The 23427-nt window shown below is 38.3% G+C and overlaps 1 protein-coding gene across 14 annotated transcripts in view; it reads right to left on the bottom strand.

Moving 5' to 3' along the window:
* Positions 1-23427, bottom strand: part of LDB3 (LIM domain binding 3) — a 116148-nt gene that overhangs the window by 78667 nt on the left and 14054 nt on the right. The gene's annotated exons all lie outside the window — the stretch shown is intronic.

Genomic DNA, 23427 nt, shown 5'->3' on the forward strand with positions numbered 1-23427 from the left:
AGCCATTTTCCCAAAATTAATTCATTTTATTGAGGGCACAGAAAATGAATGCATGTGAGGGGCCTTGGGCACGCTTTGTTTCTTTTATAGCAAGCTTTAGAGGAAATCATTCTGCTTAACCTTATCCATATACAACTGCAGCTCCATTACCAGCACAGATTGCTACATACCCATCTCATCAACCTGTTGGACCTCACACTCCAAAGACCAGCACTCTCAGAAATAAGAAGCCACAGTGCTGCAACCACAAAGCTTACTACTGACACAACAGTTCAGAAGTTCTGTTTGTTCACTATGGCAATGCATTTTGTTAGCTCCGAGTACCTTGTGAACTGCATCTTCTCTGAATGGACAGCACCCTGATCTCAATTTTTACAGCCCTCTCAGCTTCCATATGGATGACATTGGTAGAGTACTAAACCAGAAAAGCCTTCACATACCATCAGCCAGACAAATTTTAGTGAACACAGCAGAGTTGTCCTCTGCTTTCAGCACCCAGTACATAAAGAGCATGGATATAAGCTATAGATCTTTGCTCTTATCTTTAGAGACTCGCTTCCTTACATTCCTCACTAAAAAACCCAAGGATAATCTAAAATACTACAACAAAGGCTGCATTCAGAAATCCTTTTCCTTCAGTACAGTGAACATAAAAGAAAGATGTGTTTGATTGTGAGCCAAAGCTCCCCTGTGAATTCAGCCAGGCTGAAACCATGAAGTTAAATTTCTAGGGAAACCAAAACCCAACACAAATTCAAACACTTCTAAGTGTTAAGTAAAATTCCTTAACTTGCCTTCCTGAATGCAACCTCAAAACACTTATCAATAAATACATACTCAAAAAACCCCTCCTTCTTAAACAATTCCCTAGACTGCTTGTTTATGCCCTTTACTGGCAATGACAAATTAGCAAAAAAAGGGAAAAACCCCTTTCTTAATACGCTGTTAAAGGGGCTCAGTATAGAGGCCAGAAGCCCAGCTGACAGTGTAGTCTGACAATGGGAGGTGTCAGTTTACCAGAACATTAGCTCTAGTATCAGAGTGCTAGAACACACAGCACCCTGGATACTCAGACTACTTAAAAATAAAGATTACTTTGGAATTAGGCATTGTAATTCCCAGAACTGATTTGACTGGAAGAGACAAGTTTTAATACCTTTTCAACTGATATAGAAGCAATGAATTCTATGTTATCTGAGTGAAGGACAGCCACAGATACAATGTTCTCACGCCAGTAGAGCAGACTGATAATGGCAGTACTGTTCCTCAACGTATTTTCCTGGTGCTAAGGAATCGGGGGATGGGGAAATATTCTGTTGTATTTTCAAAGACAGAGTTTTATTCTGCAGTCTAATACACCTCACAGAAAAAAATTAATACGAGTAAGAGATTCATGTTACAAGCACAGTTTTCCTAACCTGTTATGCAAACATTAGCTTCTATGCGTTTTATTGACTTGCATTGTGCCAAGTACACAGAATCCAGAAGCCTATAAAGAACACAAGGATTACTTGTACACCCACATGTACTTGTATAGTTACTCAAAGATCCTTCCCTGCTCAGTCCCTCAAATATGTCGAGAAACAGAATCTGCAATAGAATAAAAGGTAAGGAAAGGGCAGAAAGCGAACCAAAGCAAAACTCAGACAAATGTGTCAGTAAGACTTGAATTCATCAAGTAGAACACTTCAGTCTTTCTCAAATTATCCCTTTAAAAATAAATAATCTTTACACATCACTCTTCTAAGACATCACTTTTTACCTCCTCATGAAACATACAGGTTCTTGCCACAGAATATTAACTGTGTGATGCTGGTTCCAAATTCTGGGACACTCTCCTCCACATACAGCTTTTTCTTGTCAAAAAACAAGAAAAGACTGGTTTTTGAACATCAACCCAATTACTGAAAGTCAAACGTCTGCCCTAATTTGGGTATTCTTACTTAACACATATCTCTTCTTCCACTCCCCAGTGATGCCTCAAACAAAGTAAGTCCAGAGAAGCAGAGCTTCCACAGAGAGGATAAAGCACTCTAGATCTGGGACTAGTTTAACACAGCTGTAATACACTGGCTTCCCTCTCACTTTCTCTGACTTCTGCTTTTAGCAGCCCCACATGTAAATGCTGTACCTTAAAATAAAGACACATCAACTATAACTCTCCCAGAATTAGAGTAAATTTAGAGGGAGGGGATGGTTGTAAGGAGTGACCTAATTTCACTTCTTCTAGTGGGATATTTTCTGCCTTTTAGAAAACACTACCTAAATGAAAAACATTCATCACAAGAATCTCTCAAACAAAAAGTCCTCAGTAACTCTGAATTTGTGATTTATATGACCTTCTAACTATGGCCATTGCAACAGCGTTTCTGAGGCAAAGAGCTCCAGGAGAACCATACTGTGAAAGACAAGGAAACAGTCTCAATCATAGCTCAGTCAGTCTTTATTTAAAAATAAAATGAAAGGGATTCAACTTCTTCAACTAAGTATAAGGGTAGCAAATTCTGGGCAGGATTCTTTCATACAATTCTATTTTTTCAATTCCCATTTCAGGGGACAGCACTCCACTGATGTCACTTTACCTCTAAAATTCAGCTTATCCTTACTTCATAGACAGCAAGACTCACAAGTATAAAAGATGGATCTAATTTATTGTATCTGCAATTCAGACAAGTAGTAAGTATCAGGAAAGAATAACTACTTCTCACAGTCTTTCCACTGGTTAAAAGAATGCTAAATTATTTGGTCCTGTAGCATTTTATAAAGAAGGCAGTATTAAAGACTGGATGCATCAATCTGTATGAAACCTGAAAATCAAAGTACAAAACTACATGTATTTTAGTTAGAACCTGAGAGAGATCTCTGTGAGAGTTCCAAGTGAAGCCACAGTATACATTTACAGCAGACACTGAGAACAGTCAGTAATTGTTGTGAACAAAATACCAGTGTACAGATGGAGATACAGGGCAGACAGATCTGAAGTGTCAAGGCACATTCAAGACTATCTTGTTCCCATTTTTAAAGATCCAGCTGAAAGGAATGGAATGCAAAGTGTTTATATTTTATCTGTTGGTATTTTCCTTTGAAAATTCATCTCTGATCTACTCAAACATTTACTAAATATAATGACAGATAAGAGCTCACTGTGTCTGTAAAATCTTTGGTAAATATTTTCTATTAAAAATATTTTTTGAGAATATTTTTGAAGGACAAATGTTAATTAAACCTTAGAATTAGACTGGAAATCCAGATCTGTCTACAAAGCAAACTCTAGTTTGCTCTTATCCTCTCTTCTATTAACTGAAGTAACAAATGTAGAGAAATATAGTACTGTCAAGGATAAACATGCATTTTTCAAATTGACCACCAATCTTTTTTTTCCTAAAACAAATCTCTGAGCAAGATCTAGGCAGAACGATTTCAGAAAACCTTTGTAATAGCCTTAACTCACTTGCTCTGGACTACAGCACAGCTTTCAGTTGCTAGGTGCTGCAAACGCCTTTATTTAATGCTACAGAGAGACGTTCATCAGAGTTTCAGGGTACAGCTATCGCTGTCATTTCTGATTTACAAAATCCAATCCAGGGTACCACCAACAGATCTAATTTTGATAGTATTTCTTTAGTGCCTCAAGCTCAAGCACAGATTTCATTTTGAAAAGCCAAACATCTCACCTCTCTCAGAAGAGCAAAGGAATATGTGCTGCTTCACAGATGTGAATTTTCAGCCCTCACAAATTTCCTACAAGACAGACATCTGACTTCCAACATCCCCAGCTTAAAGCAAGTTGGCAGGCTGGAAGTATCACATGTTACTTTCAACACACCACAGAGAATTCTTACTACGCTCTGTTGTGAGCGGATCTGTACACTGGGTGAATATATAGTACCACAGTGACAGCTGTGCCCTAAAAAAACTCATCTGCACTGGGTTCACAGTAAATACTACTTAGCAGGAGCTCTGGGAGGCAGTGTACAAAGAGCAGCTGCTGCACCACCTTGAGAACTGCACATGTTCCCAGCCAAGCCCCCTCAACTCCACTCCAAAGGCGAGAGATAGGGATCAAGCAGCATTTGAGTGGATGAGTGTTCAAATACTAACGGGAATGCTTGTATAAACAGATGGGTGGACACAGTTTTCCTACCCCCAAGGAACTCCTAATTTACAAGGCAGACAAAAATACATAGGAAGGTCTACACAAATGAGAAGCTGTTAATATAGTGGCCTGCAGCATTAGCCAGGGCCTCTTCTTTTTCCAGCACTTGAGCTATGCCTGCCTTATCCTGACCTCAACCCCAAAATCAACAACTTGTATTTTCTGCTTCTCATTTAAGAACAACATTTCAGAGAATCAGATATTCACTAGCACTAGAAATGTGCAAAAGCACAGGGAATGAACACCCTCTCCTCTTCAAGATCTCTGAATAGAAGAAATAATTAAAAGAAAATGTTCTTTTCCATAATCAGAAAATCAGAGATTATAATGTGTTCTTACAAGAAAAGGATTGGACAGAGACTAAGGAACACTGGAAAACACAGTATGTTTCCTCTACAGAGAAAACAGCATTTAAAATCTCCCTCCATTGTATTTATGCAAGTGGTTTTTTGCACAGAAGCTGCCAACAGACTTTCAGAGTCCTTTCTAAGCTCTGAGGCTCTAAGTGCCTACAAAACTTTCTTGCTTTACACACAGGAGCATGACCTAGTGAAAGGAGAGACATGCTTTGAAACCCCACCGCAGAACAGTTGCTGAATGCCCATATGAATCCAAGTAGTTATCTCTGGACCAGAGAAAGCTCTTCCTCTCCCATAGTAAGAAAGTTGCTTGAGGAAATTAATATTATCATTTCCTAAATGAGTCACTTTCCATCCCTGTCCCCACAATAAACGTGTAACAGCTCCAAAGGGAAAATCATGCTTTTTCTTAGAAAACAGAAGTCAATTTTAGACAAGAAAAAGCTGCAAAGAATATGAATAAAACCCACTGGGATAAATAATCAGGCAGAAATTGACCATTTCATTTGACACATTGCTAGAAGGCACAAAACATAAACCAGAAAAGAAACAGCCTAGATAACCTATACCATAGAGCAAGCATCCTATGGCTTTTATACCTTTCTATGTCAGACAGGAAAGCTGAGCAAGACCAATTAAATGCAAAGACAAGACTGTAGGAAACCCAAAACTAAAGTCCTTGCATGTATCACTAACCAAACCTAAATAAATTTCCATTTTGCAGCTATCATTTGCCTGAACAATATGTCTCATTGTTTTCAATTCACTATTGGGTTTTAATGGGTTTTTTTATCCTTTCTGCGGTGTTCCTTTTGTTGCTTTGGTTTGGTTTTTCTCTTATTGTTTTTATTAAGACACCAAGACCTGCCTTAAATGAACACTCATGGCATGTGCAAAATATGCCACTGACACCTTGAAGAGATTCCAGTTATACTAAACAGAGCTGTGCTGGCAAGCTGCAAAGACACTTTGAAGTGGCCTCTCAGGCTCCGCTTCATCTGTAGCAAGGAAGAGAGATTACAATATGTGTGAGAACACCCAAAATAGCTCTAATCTACCTCTCTTGGGTACCAGGAATCACAATGCCACAGCAGCACAGAGATTTTGTGGGATGAACAGTTAAGCACTTACAACTCAGGACACCCCGTGCCGAAATCTGTACTCCAACAGCAGAAGGGCTAGGGGCACTCAAGCTCTCCAGCTTACCTCAGTCTCAGAAGTGCTAAACCAGGCTGGAATGATGCCACCTTGATTAACACCAAAAATTTCCCTTACACTTAACATCATTCACAAGGCTGCTTTTCATACACAACATATAGTCTCTCCAAGAAAGAAGACAGACAGATAGCCCTTCCTGCCAAGCTAACTAGACTCAGGTGATGAAAATAAGCCAAATGTAAAAGACTTTCAGCAGTGAAATGAAAGGAAGCACATAGGCAATGCTTAGGGAATTGCCCTAGGCAAGGCTTTGGGGGATGTTCTGAGAGGCAGTGTGACTACACCTGCTCCTGTTTGGAAGATCATTTCATTCCCTGCCCCACCTCCATGCTGTCTGATGGAAACATTTTCAACCCTTTCTTAAAAAAAAAAAAAAGAAATATTGTGGACTTTGCAGATTAGCTCATTAGAAGCATGAGTACTCTGTGTTACACCAACTATACAGACGACAGTAAAAGAGAGGACGTGGCATTTAATAGGATGTGTTGGCATAACTACAAGGTTATGCAGCTCTTTATGAGGTGTATGGTACGACTAATAGTAATATCTCTTCTCCCCATCTTTATCCAAATATAGCTGTTAGATCTCTTCAGTCTGTTCTCAGTTAGCATCACACACTGCCAAGGTAGCGTGTGCTGCATATCTCACAGAAATTAAATGGAAGCAAAGAGGTGAGTCATATAATGACAAATGTTGATTGTTTTGTTACAACAGGTTTTAAGAAAGAAGTGACTGAGTTCTTACTTGGTATCAAGGACTTTAACAACCTGAATGCAAATCAAAACCAAGACTATAACTGAGGTACTGATCCTTAGTATTCTGGCAGCCCCTACGTGTGAGCTGATCTGTCAGCTTCCACAGGACAACCCCCTGCAGCAAATATACACACAGCTTCCAAGTGCCTGCAGCATCAGAACTGCCAAGTTTCTTCAAAGGTTCCTCAGCCTCTTCCCTGGTTCTCCTTTTCAAATTTGAATTCATTTTAAGGCAGTTATGTAAGGTGGGATGTTTCTTTGTGTTTCAAGCAGACAGATCTCAGTCATCAATATTGCCTCCTACGTTTTCACAGCTATCAGCTTCTTGAATTCTACATTCTGTGCAGCTTTTTAACCTGCTCACAGAAACACAATTTGTCTTGTCTCCCCCTACAACCATTAGCAATAAACTGAGGGGTTTATGTCTTTCGCTATTGGCCACTATGGTAAGATTTTCTTTTTTTCAAGTTCATTTTGCTTAATGTATCTCACTGTATGTAACTAAGATTGTGATGCTTTATAACTTTGAAGGGCTTTTGATTGGTCCAGCAAAAATAAGGCCTGACTAAGAGGGCATTTGAGACAATACTGAGAGGTTTAGTTTGGCAGTTAGTGCCTGCAGCCACTTCTGATATTAAGCAACTTAAAGTAGCTTTGACTTTGAGCAAGTCCTGAGGTTCCAGCACAGATATGATTGATGTGTAAGTGACTCTTCTGCTCCTGCACATTTGTAAATTACTAAATGGATGCAAGCTTACATTTCATTGTTCTTTGAATGCATTTGTTTGAATTCTCTTTGTTTCTGGCCACCAGAATACCAGGGGAGTCATTCTTCCTCTGCTCACTAAAATATGAGCTGCCAGTTTGACACAGCAAACAGCACTCCTCTCTCTAGACCAGAAGTATTTAGTACTGAGCTCCATGCTTCACCTACAGAGGGTAGAACAAGAGGGTAGCACACACCAGCTGGCAGCTGGATGAAGGAAGATGAAATGTAACACACGTCCACAGTGACAGAGGTACTGAATCAGAACTAAAGTTGCAGGAACTGCACTTGGTATCAAGCCCTTACTTTCGTATCTAAGGTTTTAGGAGGCCATGGTGCCCAATGTGAATCTGTTCCAAGTGGAGGACCCAGCACTAAGCTGCCAGCATATAGCATCAATGCCTCCTTAAACACTTTCTTTATCCACAGGAATAACTGTCTTGTACCTGGAGCATTCATGCAAGCTCTGTGAGAGAATAAACAAAAGCACAGGCTTCAAACTTCAGAGAGTGAAGAATTCTTTTTAAGATCAAAGTGAATAAAACAGAATAGAAGCAAAGTTCCCCTGAGAAAGTACAATGCCAATTTCTTCTTCACGTTTAGTGCATAACATGACATCCCGCCAGGCATCCCAGCAGGATCCCTGGAAATTTAAAGATGTAGCAAGTAAAATAAAATTTTAACACATTTAACAAGTACATAAACTTCTGGATTTTTCAGGAAGCTAGGAAGTTGCAGAGATTGAGGATGTTTCTTTTATGTGTTCAAATGTAATGACTTAAATTTTATTTTCCTAGCTGTGTTCATTTGAACACAGAGAGGCCACTTCCCTTGGGAAGCCACAGGAACCACATTTATTTAACAGGAAGTAATCTGAACATATTGATATAATCTCAAATCTAAAAGGGAAATCTTGTTATGTTGAAGATTGTTACGTTAAAGTAACACAACTTGAACTTCTAAAAAGGAAGGATCTTGTTTTTCTTAATTTTCAAAAAGAAAAGCATCTCTGAGGAGGAATGTGGCTATTGCTGAGGACAAGGATTGACCTTTATTGATAGTACGATGACACCAATGCTGGTTTTGGGCATTTTAACCCATTAAAGTATTGGGTACAGCAATCTTCAAAGATTTCCCACTGAATGTTTGCGTGGTATAACAACACACACACACACACATACAATTTTATTTGATAAAGAACAAACCAGTGACATAGATGGTTTTAGAAAGTAAAATCATCCCTCTAGGTGAATTTACATCTATTAGCTTTATATGCCTTGCATAAACGCAGTATCTTCCCACACATTTTTCAGTGGCTTCAGTGCACAGAGCACTATCAAGCTGACAAGTTTTCAAGATGTGATTTTCTGTGGGTTTTTTGCACATAGTAGAGTGTTTTCCACTCTTCAATAAAAATTTTTTATATGAGTTTAGAAAGCCTTCCTGTTTACAGACAAAATAAAATAATAGAAATGAATTGTTGTAACATACTGGTACTGTCTGTAGTTAAAGGCTATCTAAGACTCAAACTTTTAAACACAAGTCAAACTACCAAGCTGGAAGAAGTATCATTTCTTGAGAAAGATACACTAATTTTTGGTTCAACTACCAATGTTTGTTTAATTTCTGGTCAAAAAGAAGTCAGATCAGCTGGCTGTGCCATACACAAAGGTAACCTAGACTGAGAGTCTTCTTTCTCCATACAGTACTGCTTCATCAGCTCCCGTTCCCAGCCTGCACCCTTTTCTAGGGAGTATTGGAAGTAAACATCTTTTACAAAACATTAAACAAAAAACAAAGAAATTGTTATGAAAATTTAACTGAAGTCTTCAGTAAACACAATTATTGTTTATGAGCCAACACATCCTGAAAAGTACAACTGAAAGCACTGCTAAGTTAAGAAAATCAAGAAGTGTGTACTGAAATAAGGTTTAAACAGGATGTTCCATAAATTTCAGAAGCTGTAAGATTTAGAAGAAGGTTATTAAAGAAGAGCTTTAAGAAATTAAAGACTTCAGCTAGTTAATATTTACCTATGGTGAATGGCTCTTCATCTGAAGTGATCTTGAATTGGAAGACCCAAACAATGCCACTCAACTCCATTGCACCGTGTCTTCTATTTTTATGCCCAAGTTTCAGACTGAAACTTGATTCAAAAATTCTCAACAACTAGAAGAAAAGCTTTTCTTGGGGAATTTTCACTCTGGGGAAAGGCAGGAGCCTGTCATCTCACAGTTCCTGATTCAGCACAACGCATAGTTCAAGCAGCCTCAATTATCTTTGGATAAGGTACTGGGTTTTTATTTGTATTTTCTGCAGCCTTGTTTGTGCTGACATGTTTTGAATTCCTCAAGGAGTTACCCAGCACAGGTGTGTGTGGAGGGGGATTCCAACATGCAAAGCCTATGATCATAAGTGGCACTTGAAAGAAGGTATTAAGACAGGAAGAGAAGCCCGATCAGTTTCCTCTCCAGCTGGCATCCTGCTATGGACAGCCTTTCCCCTTCTGCTCGCCCTGCTGATTAACAGGTGAGGGTTAGAAAGCTTTCAGTCCCACTGGGAATGGTGAGATATACTCCATCTTAATACATTCTTCAATTTTATTTTGTGCTACATTCCAGAGGCTCCAATAGAAAACATCCATTGTTTTAATTTCAGGGAGCAAAGTGGGCACCCATTAATTGTGAATGGACACTTTTTGCCAAACCAAAAGGCCCCTGCAAAAACCAGCCTGCAGATCTGCCTGTGGTACTGATAATGCTGGTCAGTGATACTTTTACCTGTTAACTTGGGGACCAACATTTCTGCCAATTCTTTTTTGGGTATTCTGCTTCTTTCCTGTTTTATCTCATCTAGATTTGGTGTTCACCACTTACTGGTGTAAGCAACGACAAGACAGGGCAATATTTTTCTTCCAGAGAATGCATGTTTAAGTGGAGTGTTTCAAGAAGGGCCTTGAAGATGCTGACTACAGCTGCTCCCCCAAATCTCACTCCTCTGCACATTCCTATTTCTTTCAGGTGATTACCTATACTTGGAAATATCAAATATTTCTACCAGTTTGGTAGCACAATCAATGCTTTAGGAACTAAGTGTGGGTATTCCAAAATGGGTTAACCATTCATATCTAATAAATATTCTTAGGTAGCAGAAGTTAGGTGCATCAATTGTGTTAAAATCATCATTAGCCTGCTTGGGATGCCTAACTAGGCTTTATAGAGAAGAATATGGTTCTGATTCTTAGTTCAAGATACTCATTCATCCTCAATTCAGAGCACAGCTCCTTAAGGATCATCAGGCTGTGGAACTTACACAGAAGTAACAGAATTATTCTGCGGGGTGCCTCACTTCCATTTCAAAGTTGTACTTTTATCTTTAATTTCTTTAATAATAAGTGCAGGCATTTTTCTCTGCACTGCAAGCAGAGGATGTAATGAGCTACATACCTAGTCACAATGAGTTTCTAAACTCTGCTTGTCCAAATTAGGAATTCTCCTCTCCTGTTCCAGAGTAAATACGCTAATTATGATAATCTGGTTGTGTATTTTATTCAGGAATAAATGTTCACAGTACATCTATTTAAATCCATGGAAGAAATGCCATCAAGTTCAGAATTTGCCTTAACAGTGTTTTCCTTGGCTGCATTAGACACTGACTTCTGCAATGGGGCATGTCAAAATAATTGGTTTGGAAGAGGCAGCAGGAAAGTTGTCATTTGACCAAGAAAGAATTTCAGAAGGTCTAAGGTGGTCTGCCTTTCTGTGTGCAGTTTGTCTTTTTCCCTTTATCTGGCACCAAATGAACTGCTGAACACTGAATTGTACAGATGAGAAAATATGACAGTTACTTTAACAGGGATTCCTGCTGCTAATGAAACCGTAACTTGCCTGATACATATGAGGAATGAAAGGAACATAGAAAAAAGTTAACCCTTCACTTTGCTCTCAGATGAGCACTTAGTTAAACTACAGGATGATGAGCTTCACCACTGTATTTTGCCATCAAGCAAACATCTGAATGACTAAATCAAAGTGACATTTTAGACTGCAAAAAGAAAAAATGTCTTTAAAGAAGATTGATGTATTCCCTAATACCAGCAAGAAAATCTCATATTCAGCCAAAATTACTACTGGTGGAATTATGAAAGTTCTCTGTTCCAGGCAGCTACAGTGATATTTTTTCAGAGCTGTACACCCACGTGGAAACAAAGTTTGTAGGCGTTTTTGAGTTTTAATATGTTGTCAGAGCTCGATCTTGGCCACCCTCTCTAGTTTAATTTTTCATCTGTTTCCTTTTTTGTTATATCATTCCTCCTCTCACAACATCTTGTTCAGTAGTCTTGCTTAGTTTCATTAATCATCTTTGCAGAGAAAAAGTCAGTGCTGGAACTTTGATGTGAGCAACATCAATGCTGTAACAACTGCAATGGCAGCAGAAAACATTTCACCAAGTGAATATGCACCTATTGAACAAAAAGGAGGCTTTTACTTCAGATACCAGGAAGCGGAAATAAACGAAAATTAGGAATGCTTGGACGGTTATTGGACAGCTGGGGAGATTCCTGGGGCAGACAAAAGTGCCAAATGGAGCCGTATGAGTAAGCTCTCTTTATCCTAGGATGGGTCTTCTATTTATAGAATTGTACAGCCCTTGAAGAAACCGTAAGATCGCATATGTAAATGATACAGGAGCAACATATGCATTTTATATGAAACTGCCTAATAAAATCCAAAGATGCTCCCAAACTTTTAGTAGACCTATTTTAAAGAGTACCACATATTATGTCCGTCTGGTTCTCTCAGCTGGTGACACGCATTTTCTTCTGAATGGCCTTCCCCCCTGCATTTTTGTATAATTTTCAGGACTGAAAGGAATTCACCTTCTACCTTCTGCTTACACTTTTCATCTATCTCCTACATAAAATCCTCAGAAAAGAACTCCTTAATTCCTGATCATACCAGTCAATCTTCTGGGTCATATCCAGTCCAATATACATTCAAGAAGTAAAAAGAATTCCTATTTCACACAGTTACATTAACCTCCTATTCTATATCTAGAAAGCAACTATTGCATGACATTATTCTTCAACAGCTATCCAAAATAAGAACTAGAAAAAGACTCCTATTCTCTCTTACATTGAATTAAGACTGAACTACTTTCATGAAGAATGTCATGGTGTTCATGACTGAACATTCACTACTAGAAATAGCATTTTACCTGCAAAATTTTATCAAATTGGAGAGACTCACAAGGCTGCAGAGGAAAATATGAAGCATAAACAGTAGCTGATATCAAAGCTATATACATCAACCACTCAGTGAAAACATAAAAGCAAGCCTAGATTCATCTAGTGGTCTTCTTTGATATGGGACACACCAGCAATTGGAGGAAACTCTCTGGTTTTAAACAGTGAGGAACCAGAGGCTCTTCCATAAATTTCGAGTGCCAAGCATAATGGGGCCCAGATTTTCCCTGGCTCTGTACTTCAGGGTAATACACGTATGGAAGATAAAGAATCAGCATGTTTCACAGTGAAAAACAAAACATCAAACAAGATTTTGGGGAAATGACACAGGAGACTGGTATAAATGAATCATCCAGGCATTTAAATGAGTTCCTAATAAAAATACAAATAGGAAAAAAAAAGAGAAGCTGAGACATAAGAAAAATAGAAAACTTATTTTACAAGTTTCTGGCTATGTCAGAGAAGAACAAGACATTCTACCCTTCAAAACATCTAAAAATCATCTCATGTGCTGCTCTGTGTGAATACCACAGACAAACAGAATTGATATGAAAGCATGGATTTCAAGCTCTATGCTACTTTGTCCTGCAGTCTAGGTTCTAGCATCTGTTGCAGCCTCTGTGAACAGATTTGTAGTGATAGTGCAGCAGTAAAAGCTCCACAGACAATGAGGTGTTGGTCAAGTCTCTTTAAAGGCCCCTTAGCCTTTTTTATCATGCATGACCCTTTAAGAATGTGCAGTGCAATCATCCAGAGGAAAAAAAAGCACCAGGCTGTCAAGCTAAGCTTTTGCTGGCTGCAACTCAGATATGACACAAAGTCATGCCCATCTTATGTAAAAATTGATAAGAAGTCGTGTGCTGTTTATGGTGTATCTGTGTGTAATTACAAAGTCTTGTGCTTATATCTGTGGGTACATTGATAATCAACTTTCAGGAAAAAAACCCAAAAAAACCCCCCCAAAAAAAGCAGAATGGAGAACTGAAAGTGTGAATATCAAAAGTGGTTAAATCCTTCCAAAGAAGGAAGGACAAAGAAGAGAACTGCTCTAAGATTAGCAGCTTTTGAAACACCATCATTACAAGTACCTTCCCCAAGTCAGGTGTGAATCAAGCTGCTGTGAAAGTTAGTGAGTCAAGGAGTCTCATGCAGGAAGTTAATTCCATTGTGCACATTTCTTCCTGTGACCCCAGCCCATTTGCTTTGCAGAACCAGAGAACTTTTTCTGGCCTGTCAATTCATTAGAAATAAAGCTTCAGCAGAGCAAAAGCATTATGGTCCCAACTCCCCATTACTTTGCACAAATTTATTCTCTTCAGCGCAAATGCAAGATTTCAGTTTCTCTGTTAATTGCTTTGCACTACGAATGCCTTCATAACTGCCTGGCAATGGTAAATCACAGCGTTCATTTCCACCTCAGGCAAGATAGCAATGATTTTGTCTCAAATCACATTTGGAAAATATAACTTTAATTTACAATAAAGTTCTAAAAGCTCTTCTACTCCCTCTACAGTTTTATGTTCATGTTGGTTTTATGACTATGGAAGTAAAATTAAGGATGGCAGGCAGCCTGGTGCTCCTGTTCCAAAAAAGCAACCTTCCTGCTTTTTGTCTCAAAAGAAGAACTTGTAAGTCCTTCTCACCCTTCCATCTGGGAACCCTCTCTAATGACTATGGCTAGGGCCAGAGCAAACACTTCACAAAAGACAGTCACGTATAACTTGCCATTCTGTAAAGTCTATGTGTAACACACCTTCCTCTTCGTACCAGAGTCGTCTTCTGCTCCAGTGCAGTCACTCAAAGCACACCATCTTTGCAACTTTTGAATGACATATAAGCTTAAATCACAGAAATTAAAGTTTGAAGTTGCCTGTGTTGACAGAATGCAGACAACTAGCCCATGTTAGTGGCAGAAAGTCAGAAGAATGATCCACAGGATCAAAAGGATCTATCTACATTTGTCTGTAGTTCAATTAAGCAACTCCTTGTCATGACAAACCTATGGAGCATAGAGAGCCACTAAAAAAAAAAACATATAATGGATGTAGGAGAGACTGGATTTCAGAATTGTACACTTATCTCACTGGGAAGAAAGGCTGATACAGAATCTTCTGAAGTAAACGTGAATCAATACTAAGAAAATAACTTTTTTTCCCCCCTTAAAAACCTTTCATTCCCTTTCTAACTTTCTGTAATAAACAGAACAATCAACTGGGAAACATCATCCATGTGTCGACAGTGCACACCGTCAAATCCAGTCATAATATGCTAATATGCCAAAGAGCCTGATGGATTTGTATGTTTCTGAATAGACACAGTATTTATCAGTGCATAGTGCACGTATTTCCACAGTGGACAGCAATATTACGATATACCATTTTGTTAATCCATCTTCTAAACAAGGTTGGCATTGATAATGGAAAAAGTTTATTTTTAATATAAGCTTGTAACTTAAACTATGATAGTATTTTCAATATTTAGTAAAACAGATTGATGTTGCTGCAGCTTGACTTATGAGTATTTAGTACAACAGCACTTACCAATATATTGACTGTCTTAAGTATTTTTTAGAAGTGGACTTTATTCGTCACAGAAATTGTTCTGCCTTGTTAAAAAGTACTCCTCTAGGTGGCCTATGCTTTTCTTTTATACATGGCCCTGTTCATGAAGGGCATTCATCTGTATTATTACATGTACTAAATGCCAATTAATTCTCCCTTATGAGTTACGATAAATGATTATTTTAGGGTGGAGTTACTAATTTTCCAAAGGGTCTTTATCACAGCTGTGTTGACAGGACTTTAAGTATGGTGGTATGCTTAGAACTCCCCTGAAGTAGCTGAAGTATGTGCCACAGCAGGTGCCACAAGTAGAACATAGACTTGCTTTGACATTAAAACATAGGGTATCGAAAGAGTGCAGGGCTGTTTGATGGATTTATAAAAGCATGTGTTGCGAATGGTTTGGAAAAGTGGAGCCTTCAGGGTATAGCATTAGAGTCAAAGCTAACTCAATTTGAAGAAATCCTGCCTCATCACAGCAACAGTTCTTCATGATGGTCAGGGTATCTGTCATTAAAGAAACATTTTGACACCTCCAAGGAAAAGCTCACTGAAGTGTAACCTCTTGGGGAAAGTAAGACCAAAGTACTAAAACATGCTCTTTGAGCTTTAAGAGACATTTCTGCCAAAGAACTGTAAAAATTACACTTGCATCTGTTTTACAAAATAGAAAACATAGTTTACATTTCTTTCCCATTCTTGTCAATGCCGTCTTTATAGAAACTTGAATTTTTGCACCAATTCCCAATATCACAGGATGTTGGTAATCAACGTACCTTTAGCCCTTCAGGCATGAAGTGGCATAGAAGGGACAGCTTTTACCAATCAAAGGATCTCTCTGCATCTGTGGCTTTATGTCCCCAGCTTAGACTGACCAATTCACTCCCACAAAGCAGGAGATGGAAAGCCCCTCCTCATTAGCCACAGCTAAACCTCTCTGCCAGCATACACACACTTCTTGCATCCACAAGCTGACATTTGCTCCTCTGCTTTCCACAATCAATATGAAAATGTCAGTGTGGTTGTGATCTCTGCAAAGTTTTTCCTACAAAAATTTGTTCACAGTACCTAGCAGATTTGGCCTTTGCAATGTCATTCTACAAAGACATTGATTATTCCTTTACTAATACCCCAAAACTGGTACAGTATTTGGCTTTCATTTTCTTGATCCATCTGCAAAATCAGTTTTTGCTTTCTGTATGAATTAAGGTAACAGATAACTTGCAAAAATTAGGTGAAATATCTAACCAGTCTGTTTGATAGTTTATGGACTTGAGGTGTGCCAAAATTGTAGCTAAAATTAAAGATCTGTGAAAAATAATGGAATAATCCCAAATGCCACTAGGAAAGCAGCCTAGGCAGCATATACATTTCCTAGATTAGTCCTAAAATATTTACACAGCCAGAAAACCTCAACGTCACCCATAATTAAAAAAGCCAGAGCCAGATTCCCAGATATTAGAAAAAAATTACTTTCTACAGTGGCCAGCCTCCTTAATGGAGTTATATTAGTTTATTCCAGCTAAAAATATTACCCTTATCTTAGTGAGTGTAGAATTTCTTTACAAAATAATTTTAACATTATGTTAAATAGGATGTTTTCCGAGCTCTTTTTATATACAAGTGATTGAGAACAGCAGTATTATCCTTCAACTCATAAGGCTCTCTTGACAAGTATATTCCCCTGTAACTTCATAGAACTAGTGGAATTATACCAGGAATAAATCTGTTCCAGTATCTTCAGTTACTCTATTTGGAAACCAGTCATTTGCCTGACCTTCAGTGCAACACTAAAAACAGAGTTTGTCTGTCATCAAGAGCCAGTGAGATTTCAGATAAAACAGAACTCATGGCTCCTGCAATGAAATTCCGGGAGTGTCCATCAAAGGCTTGCCAACAATAGCATCTCACTCAGTCAAGACTTTCATACTTTGATAAAACTAGGAGAGAGGGGGAAGAGGAGATTTGACATTGGGAATTGGGCATGTCACAGCAACTTACTGTTCAGTCTCAAGTATACAAATCCAGAAGAATTCTTTAATTATATTCTACCAAAACTTTTATGAGTTGAATAGCTTTGGTTCTTTAAAGGTCCAATAATTTCTCACTCTATTGACAACTTACTTTTTGGGGGTTTTTTAGTTGGCTGTGAGGTTTTTTTTAGCCCTCTGGGGGAACATGCCTGCAACTACCAGCACCACAATGTATTTAAAATAACATACAGAGCAACACAAAATGAATCAGATCTGTTCTAAACATCAGTGTAAACATTGTGAGCAAGCACTGAAGTGGAAGCAGGACTATTTATTCTCCAACTTCCTTGTTTAAATTACAATTGATTAATCTTGTGTTCACTAGAATAAAAGGATTGTTATAGAAGGACAATTGCCAGGCAAGATTTCAAACTTCTTCCTTATGGTCCCATGCCAGTATGTAGGCTTACAGTGCTCTCTCTTCTGTCACACTGGCATTTCTCTTGACATTATTTAATCCAAACTTAAATCTCAAAATACCATCCCAGTCCTAGCAGAATATTGCCCAATGCTTTGATAGTGAGAGATGGTGATACCAAAAATTACCAGGCATTTCCACATGCAGCTTAGATATCCATTAGTACATACAGTGGTTGCTAACAACCTCACTATCTTGGGATATATGCTTACATTCCTAGTATTTGCACAGTTTGTTCAGTCTTGTAGTTCCTTTGGTTTCCACTTAGAGGATATAAACCATTATATATATGCTGAGACTATGGAGAACAGTGGGTAGGAGTGAAGCTAACAGAAAGGGTATCATGTAACATGGTCTTCTCATCTCACAAAATGGACAATGTATATTTTAATCAAAAAGTAAAGTCCTGTCCTAGTCTCTCTCACTGGTCTTTGCAATGAAAATAGACCATAGAAAACAGATTATGGAGGTGTCAGAGGTTAAGAACGGAAAGGAGAACAACAATTCAAGACAACATCAAGGATCACAGAAAGTGAAAGATGTATTTCAAAGTTAAGAGGATGTTAAAATTCGTATTATCAATTTTTAAGTGCAACTTCTAGGCAGCTCTCCTTGAACATGAGGCCACGTTAAACTCTCTCCATTACATTATCTAATTGAATTGAGGACTGTCATGGCGCAACCTACTCACACTACAAAGTGATACAAGTCACCAGAGGAAAGGAGGAAAGTGTCAAGAGGCAGAGCCAACCAATGGCTATTTGTCCTTGGAATGAAGCTGCACAAGAAGTAAAAAGATACCATCGGAACAGCCAGGATTTTACTTATTCTGGTATCAAAGCAAGATAAACTGGGCAAAAAGTAAGTAATGGTGTGACAAATGATAGAGAAAAGATATATATATATATTGTTTTATATATATGTGTAATCAGGAATATCTGTCAGTCACAGGTATTAAAAAAAAAAAGGAGAGGTTTTTCTTTAGGCCATTTGCATCCCACTAGGGAAAATAGGGAGAAAACCTCCTGTGTTCCAACCAAAAATGAGCTCAATTAAAAATGTACTAAGGACATTGCAAATCGCTGCCTTTTTCATCTGTTCTCAGGATTTGATATCTTTCTATAAAAACATGCTTTTATTTGATTTTTTTTGTTGTTGTTAACAGATAAACCTAGGGATTTGGAGATTTTAATTATTATGACTTTACTCAATAAATACTTGAAAATATTCAAATAAATACTAAGAAACAATTAGATGTTTCAACTTCACTCTTAAAGAGGGTCATCAATCTCTTTTAAGGTGTTAGAATTTAGCCAGCAAAAAGCTTCTCTCGTGACATGCTGAGAAAATGAATTTTTACTGAGTATCCCATTATTGTCATTGCTGAAATGGTGAGAAGATACGAACAGCTTCAAAAGATGGCATGTACCGTTTATTTTCCAAAAAACGTTGGCAGTTTGGGGGCTTTTCTCAATAGTTCCTGAACCCTATTTTGCTATTGCAAAATTGGGTTGTCTGCAGTGGGAAAAGATAATATTTTAGAGAGTATTTTCTAAACATCTCTCTTTACAGCATTAGTGTATCCAAGAGCAGTAGCACACTGGGGTGGATGTATGGCACAAATAGTCTCTACTCAGACAGCAGCCGAGATGCTTTATGGGAAGACTGAAACTAAAGACTTGTGGCATCCAGGCCAGAACATTCACCGTTCTAAAATTAAACTCCAACAAGGAAAGTTTATTCCTACCTAAACCCTTTATTTACACATTGACCATAGAGGCTTAACAATCAGCTGTATGGTGAGAGCTCTTCCCTGGCCTCCTAAGCATGAAGATGCATTTAATATTGGAACCCAACCCAATCTCTGCAAAACCACTGGAGAAGGATCAAGACTTAATGGAGACAAAAGAAGTAACATTGTTTACCAGTCCTTTTAGGGATGCTTCCCTCAGATAAAACTAATAAAAGCTCCAGTTAATAAGACAAATAAGTGTTAAATTATAATAAAACTACTTCTTCATTCTGCTTTCTAGTCTATACAGAGTTTTAATAAAACAAAATGTAGAGACCAAATTAAGTATTTGAGCTAAATACTCAAGAGTGGCAAGAGATAAAGATATCTACCCATATCATCAAATGGCATGAAACTCAGATCCAGCTTGGAATTCTTTCCCTAAGAGAAGGATCAGAATCTCACACTGTACTTATAAAATATAATACTGTACAAGAGAGTGTCCTGCCTCCTTTCCAGGTTGTCTTTAGGACACATGAACTCCAGGGAATCGTGGGTGGAATGTAAAAAAGATCTTACTGCAGCTGCTGGTACTGCATCTGTTCAAGGGATAAATAAAGCAGCTAAGTTCTAGTTTTGGTTTCATACACTGCCAGTCCTTTGACATGCAAAGCAATTATATACCACCTCCTCATCTTGTCAATCACACTGCAAATATGTGTTCGATATTGTGGAAGGGATGATCGCTATTTTTTTGGCCAGGAATGTTCCCACAAGCTGGGATAACCTCCATGACAAGTCACATACACTGGAAAAAAAACCAAAACCACTTCATATTCTTCCAGAGAGTAACCCTGTTCATGTAAATGATCAATCTTTAGACTTCTCATTCTTCCTAGGAAAGAATTTGGTCTAGACAAAACTGATATGAAATTAAAACTGAATTAATTCACAAATTATCTAGACCTTCAAGAAGTAAATTCCATTTTGTTTCCTTTCATCACCACTTAATCCCCATGTTTTGGCATGGGAAATTCATGGAAATGCTCTCAATCACTATCTGCTTGTATTTTTTATATATATATTTTTAAAGAAGAATAATGTGTTTTACTATCGATGCTCAACGTATTTTCTTCAGAGAAAAAGTTGGAGATTACAATCTAAGATGACATTTTGCAGAGTGAGGAACCACTGCACTGCAGAAACTTAAGCACAGATATGTAGGAGAAGGGAATTGCTGCTGAGCAGGACAAATCCATCATTTTGTGGACCATAGGATGTGTGGTTGTAAAAGGAGGAAAGTCTCTTCAAGGAATTCTCAATGGGATATACTCTATTGTCAACACAGAAGTTATATTGGTATTAATTGCAGCTTGGGTCCCTCAACAGAGGCTAGAGAAGACTTATTTAATACAGCAACACATGTAATCAGAGAAACAGGAAAGCCCCCAGCTTCACACAGAGCAGTCGTGAACTTCCATGAGGTACTGTACTTATCCACCTCCTTCCTGCACATTCTTTCTCTTTCCCTTCATGGCTCTGTAGGACATTATAACACCTTTTGGAGGGTCTAAAACTTTCATTTTCCAAATACAGTCTTCATCTCTTTGCTCCTCCACTCTAACCGCACTTAATCTGAACAGCATCAAAAGCTGGGAGCAAAGAGAGGATAGCACATTCTGGTGAGGCAGAATGTGGGAATAAAGAAAGGAAAGGAGGCAGGGGAAGGAGGCCACATAAGCATTCCAGGCATATGGAAGGAGGAGACAGCAGAGAACAATCTCACCTGGAGTGAGGATGAATGCCAAGAGCCATTGGTACTTGTCCTTGCAGCCGGCTGCTACAGCTGAGGCACACAGTTCTCAAGGGTGGCATAAAGCCTCCCTCAAAAGAGAGGAAAACTTTGCTATTCCTCAGGGGTCAAACAGCCAAACAATTTTGGCACCTCAATAATCTGTTCACCCTTTCCATCAGGTGCCAACAGTCTGATACCCACAACTCTGTGCATTCATCCAGAACTACTGAGAACTATATGGCAAGCCAGCACGTGCCTCAATTTTAGAAGTGTTGCCCTGAAAAGCAGCAGTACCAAGCAGTCAATTAAACAGAGAAGAGACTATGGTTCAGGTAGATGTGGTTTGTTGCTGTCCACACAATTGATGATGCTTACAGACTGCTGACCACTTCTTGTCATAAAGAAAGCAAAGCACACACGTAATACAGAGATCCTCATCCACCCCACCCCATACAGTTGACAGAAGGATTTCATCTTGAATAATTTGTTAGATAATTTAAGCAAAACAGTAAGATAAGAATCTTTTAGACAGTAAAGGAATTTTGAGAGTAGGTTAGGAGGGCACTTGTGTTTTACAACTCTTGCAAAAAAAAAAAATTAGCAGAAATACTATCCATTTATTTCTTACAATACTTAACCTTAGCCAATGCTGATTAAAAAGACCCTTTTGCTTCGACTATTCCTTTTTTTAACACCTGCCATAGTAGCAACTGCCCTTAGTCATTTTTGAACCAGCGATGATTAGGTAAGGAGAGAATGCTGACATTCTCAAATAGAACAGCATGGTCCCAGTGACCCCCAGGATCAAGGAAAGGCAGCCCAAATTCACCCTAATACAAGGGCATTCTGATTTGGCACTATGTACCAGAATCTGGGGTTACATGTAGTATTTTTGGAGTTTTGGATAAGATGTCCCATTCCAGAAGCTTGAGGTAAACGTAGCATTGGTTCCAATTCAAAATAGCTTCCTAAGTTACTGGACACTTTAAATATAGCATGAGAGTCCCACAGAGGCTTCTCAAGAGTGTGCATGGCACCCTAACCATAGGGTGTAATAAGTACCACAATGCATTGCAAGTATTTTTATTCATGCCACAAAGACTAATTATCACTGATGCTGGTTTTAAACTGAGAACCCATAAATTGTTAAAAGTAAGCATGTGCCCTTAAGCCTGTTACGTTTAATAAGAATAAGGGTTTATGTCTGTATTAGGTATGGCTGAGCAAGAGAGGCATGGGGCCAAAACAGCCCAGAGGCTGGAATTTGGACTCTGAGCAAGGCAAAGGTGGGAATATAGTGAGAGCATGTGAAAGGCTGTTTTCCTCCTAATCCTCAGCTGCCATTGCTACAAATCAAGTGTATTTGGAAGGATTTTGGAGAAAGGTTAAAACCTATTTATGCACCATGTCCAGGCACTGAACACCTGTGGCATAAATGATCACAACACCAGCTACGCACGTGGGAGGTGCAGAAAGTAACTCTACCCTCATCGGGGGATTTGCATGCCTTTAAGACATTTGGCCCATTTAGTCTTCCTAAAAGAAGAGCAAGATCTCATTGACTTTTTGGGAAAATGGCAACTAACCACCACTACCAAAGAGAGGAGTCGCCTTGTATGAAGCCCATTCAAGATATTATCTGGAGCCATTTGTAAGCTGAAAATGAATTTTTTCAGGGTACCTAATTTCCAGGTACTTTCTTCTCTCTATTTATTGTGTGCTCTTTCTCCTGAAAATCTCTTAGAACAACACATAAATAGCTTTACATTTGGGGGAAATACTATACTCTTCACGGATCTGAAAAATGGAAGATTTTAGAACTGTTCCCAAAGGACACCCAACAGTAAGGCTGACCTTCAGGGCCAGCTTCATATGATCAAGCTTCTATTTCTTTTAGCACCTGAGCTTATGATAGTAGCTAAATAAAATACTTTTTTTTAAAATCATCATCTATGCAACACATTTTGACAGGTGATATCTGTTTGCTTTTAACTATGTAACGTGAATTACGGGGCAACACAATGTACCTGAACAGCACATTTATTGAGATCCTTGTCCTCACTCTGTACCAGAAAAAATGAAATTCTTTTTGAATTCCATTTATTAAATATCATATCATGCTTTTATCAAATTAGTATTTAGGAATTTAGACAATTGTAACAAAAAGCCTATTATGGTATTTTGCTCTCAGGTAACCTTTTTATTAAGGCTTTAATTACACTAGTATGGAAGAAACAGTCCTTTAACATGCTGTATATAGAAATCATTCCTTTTCAATTAGCATTATTCATTTCTACTAGCACACTACTGTTGGCATTATCAGACAATGTTTTAAATTCATTTATTTCCTCAAAACTTGCAGTTGCAATTGATTTTTACCATGTTCAGC

This window comes from Corvus cornix, chromosome 6 (assembly GCF_000738735.6).
Source record: "Corvus cornix cornix isolate S_Up_H32 chromosome 6, ASM73873v5, whole genome shotgun sequence".
In the NCBI taxonomy this organism is placed as follows: Eukaryota; Metazoa; Chordata; class Aves; order Passeriformes; family Corvidae; genus Corvus; species Corvus cornix.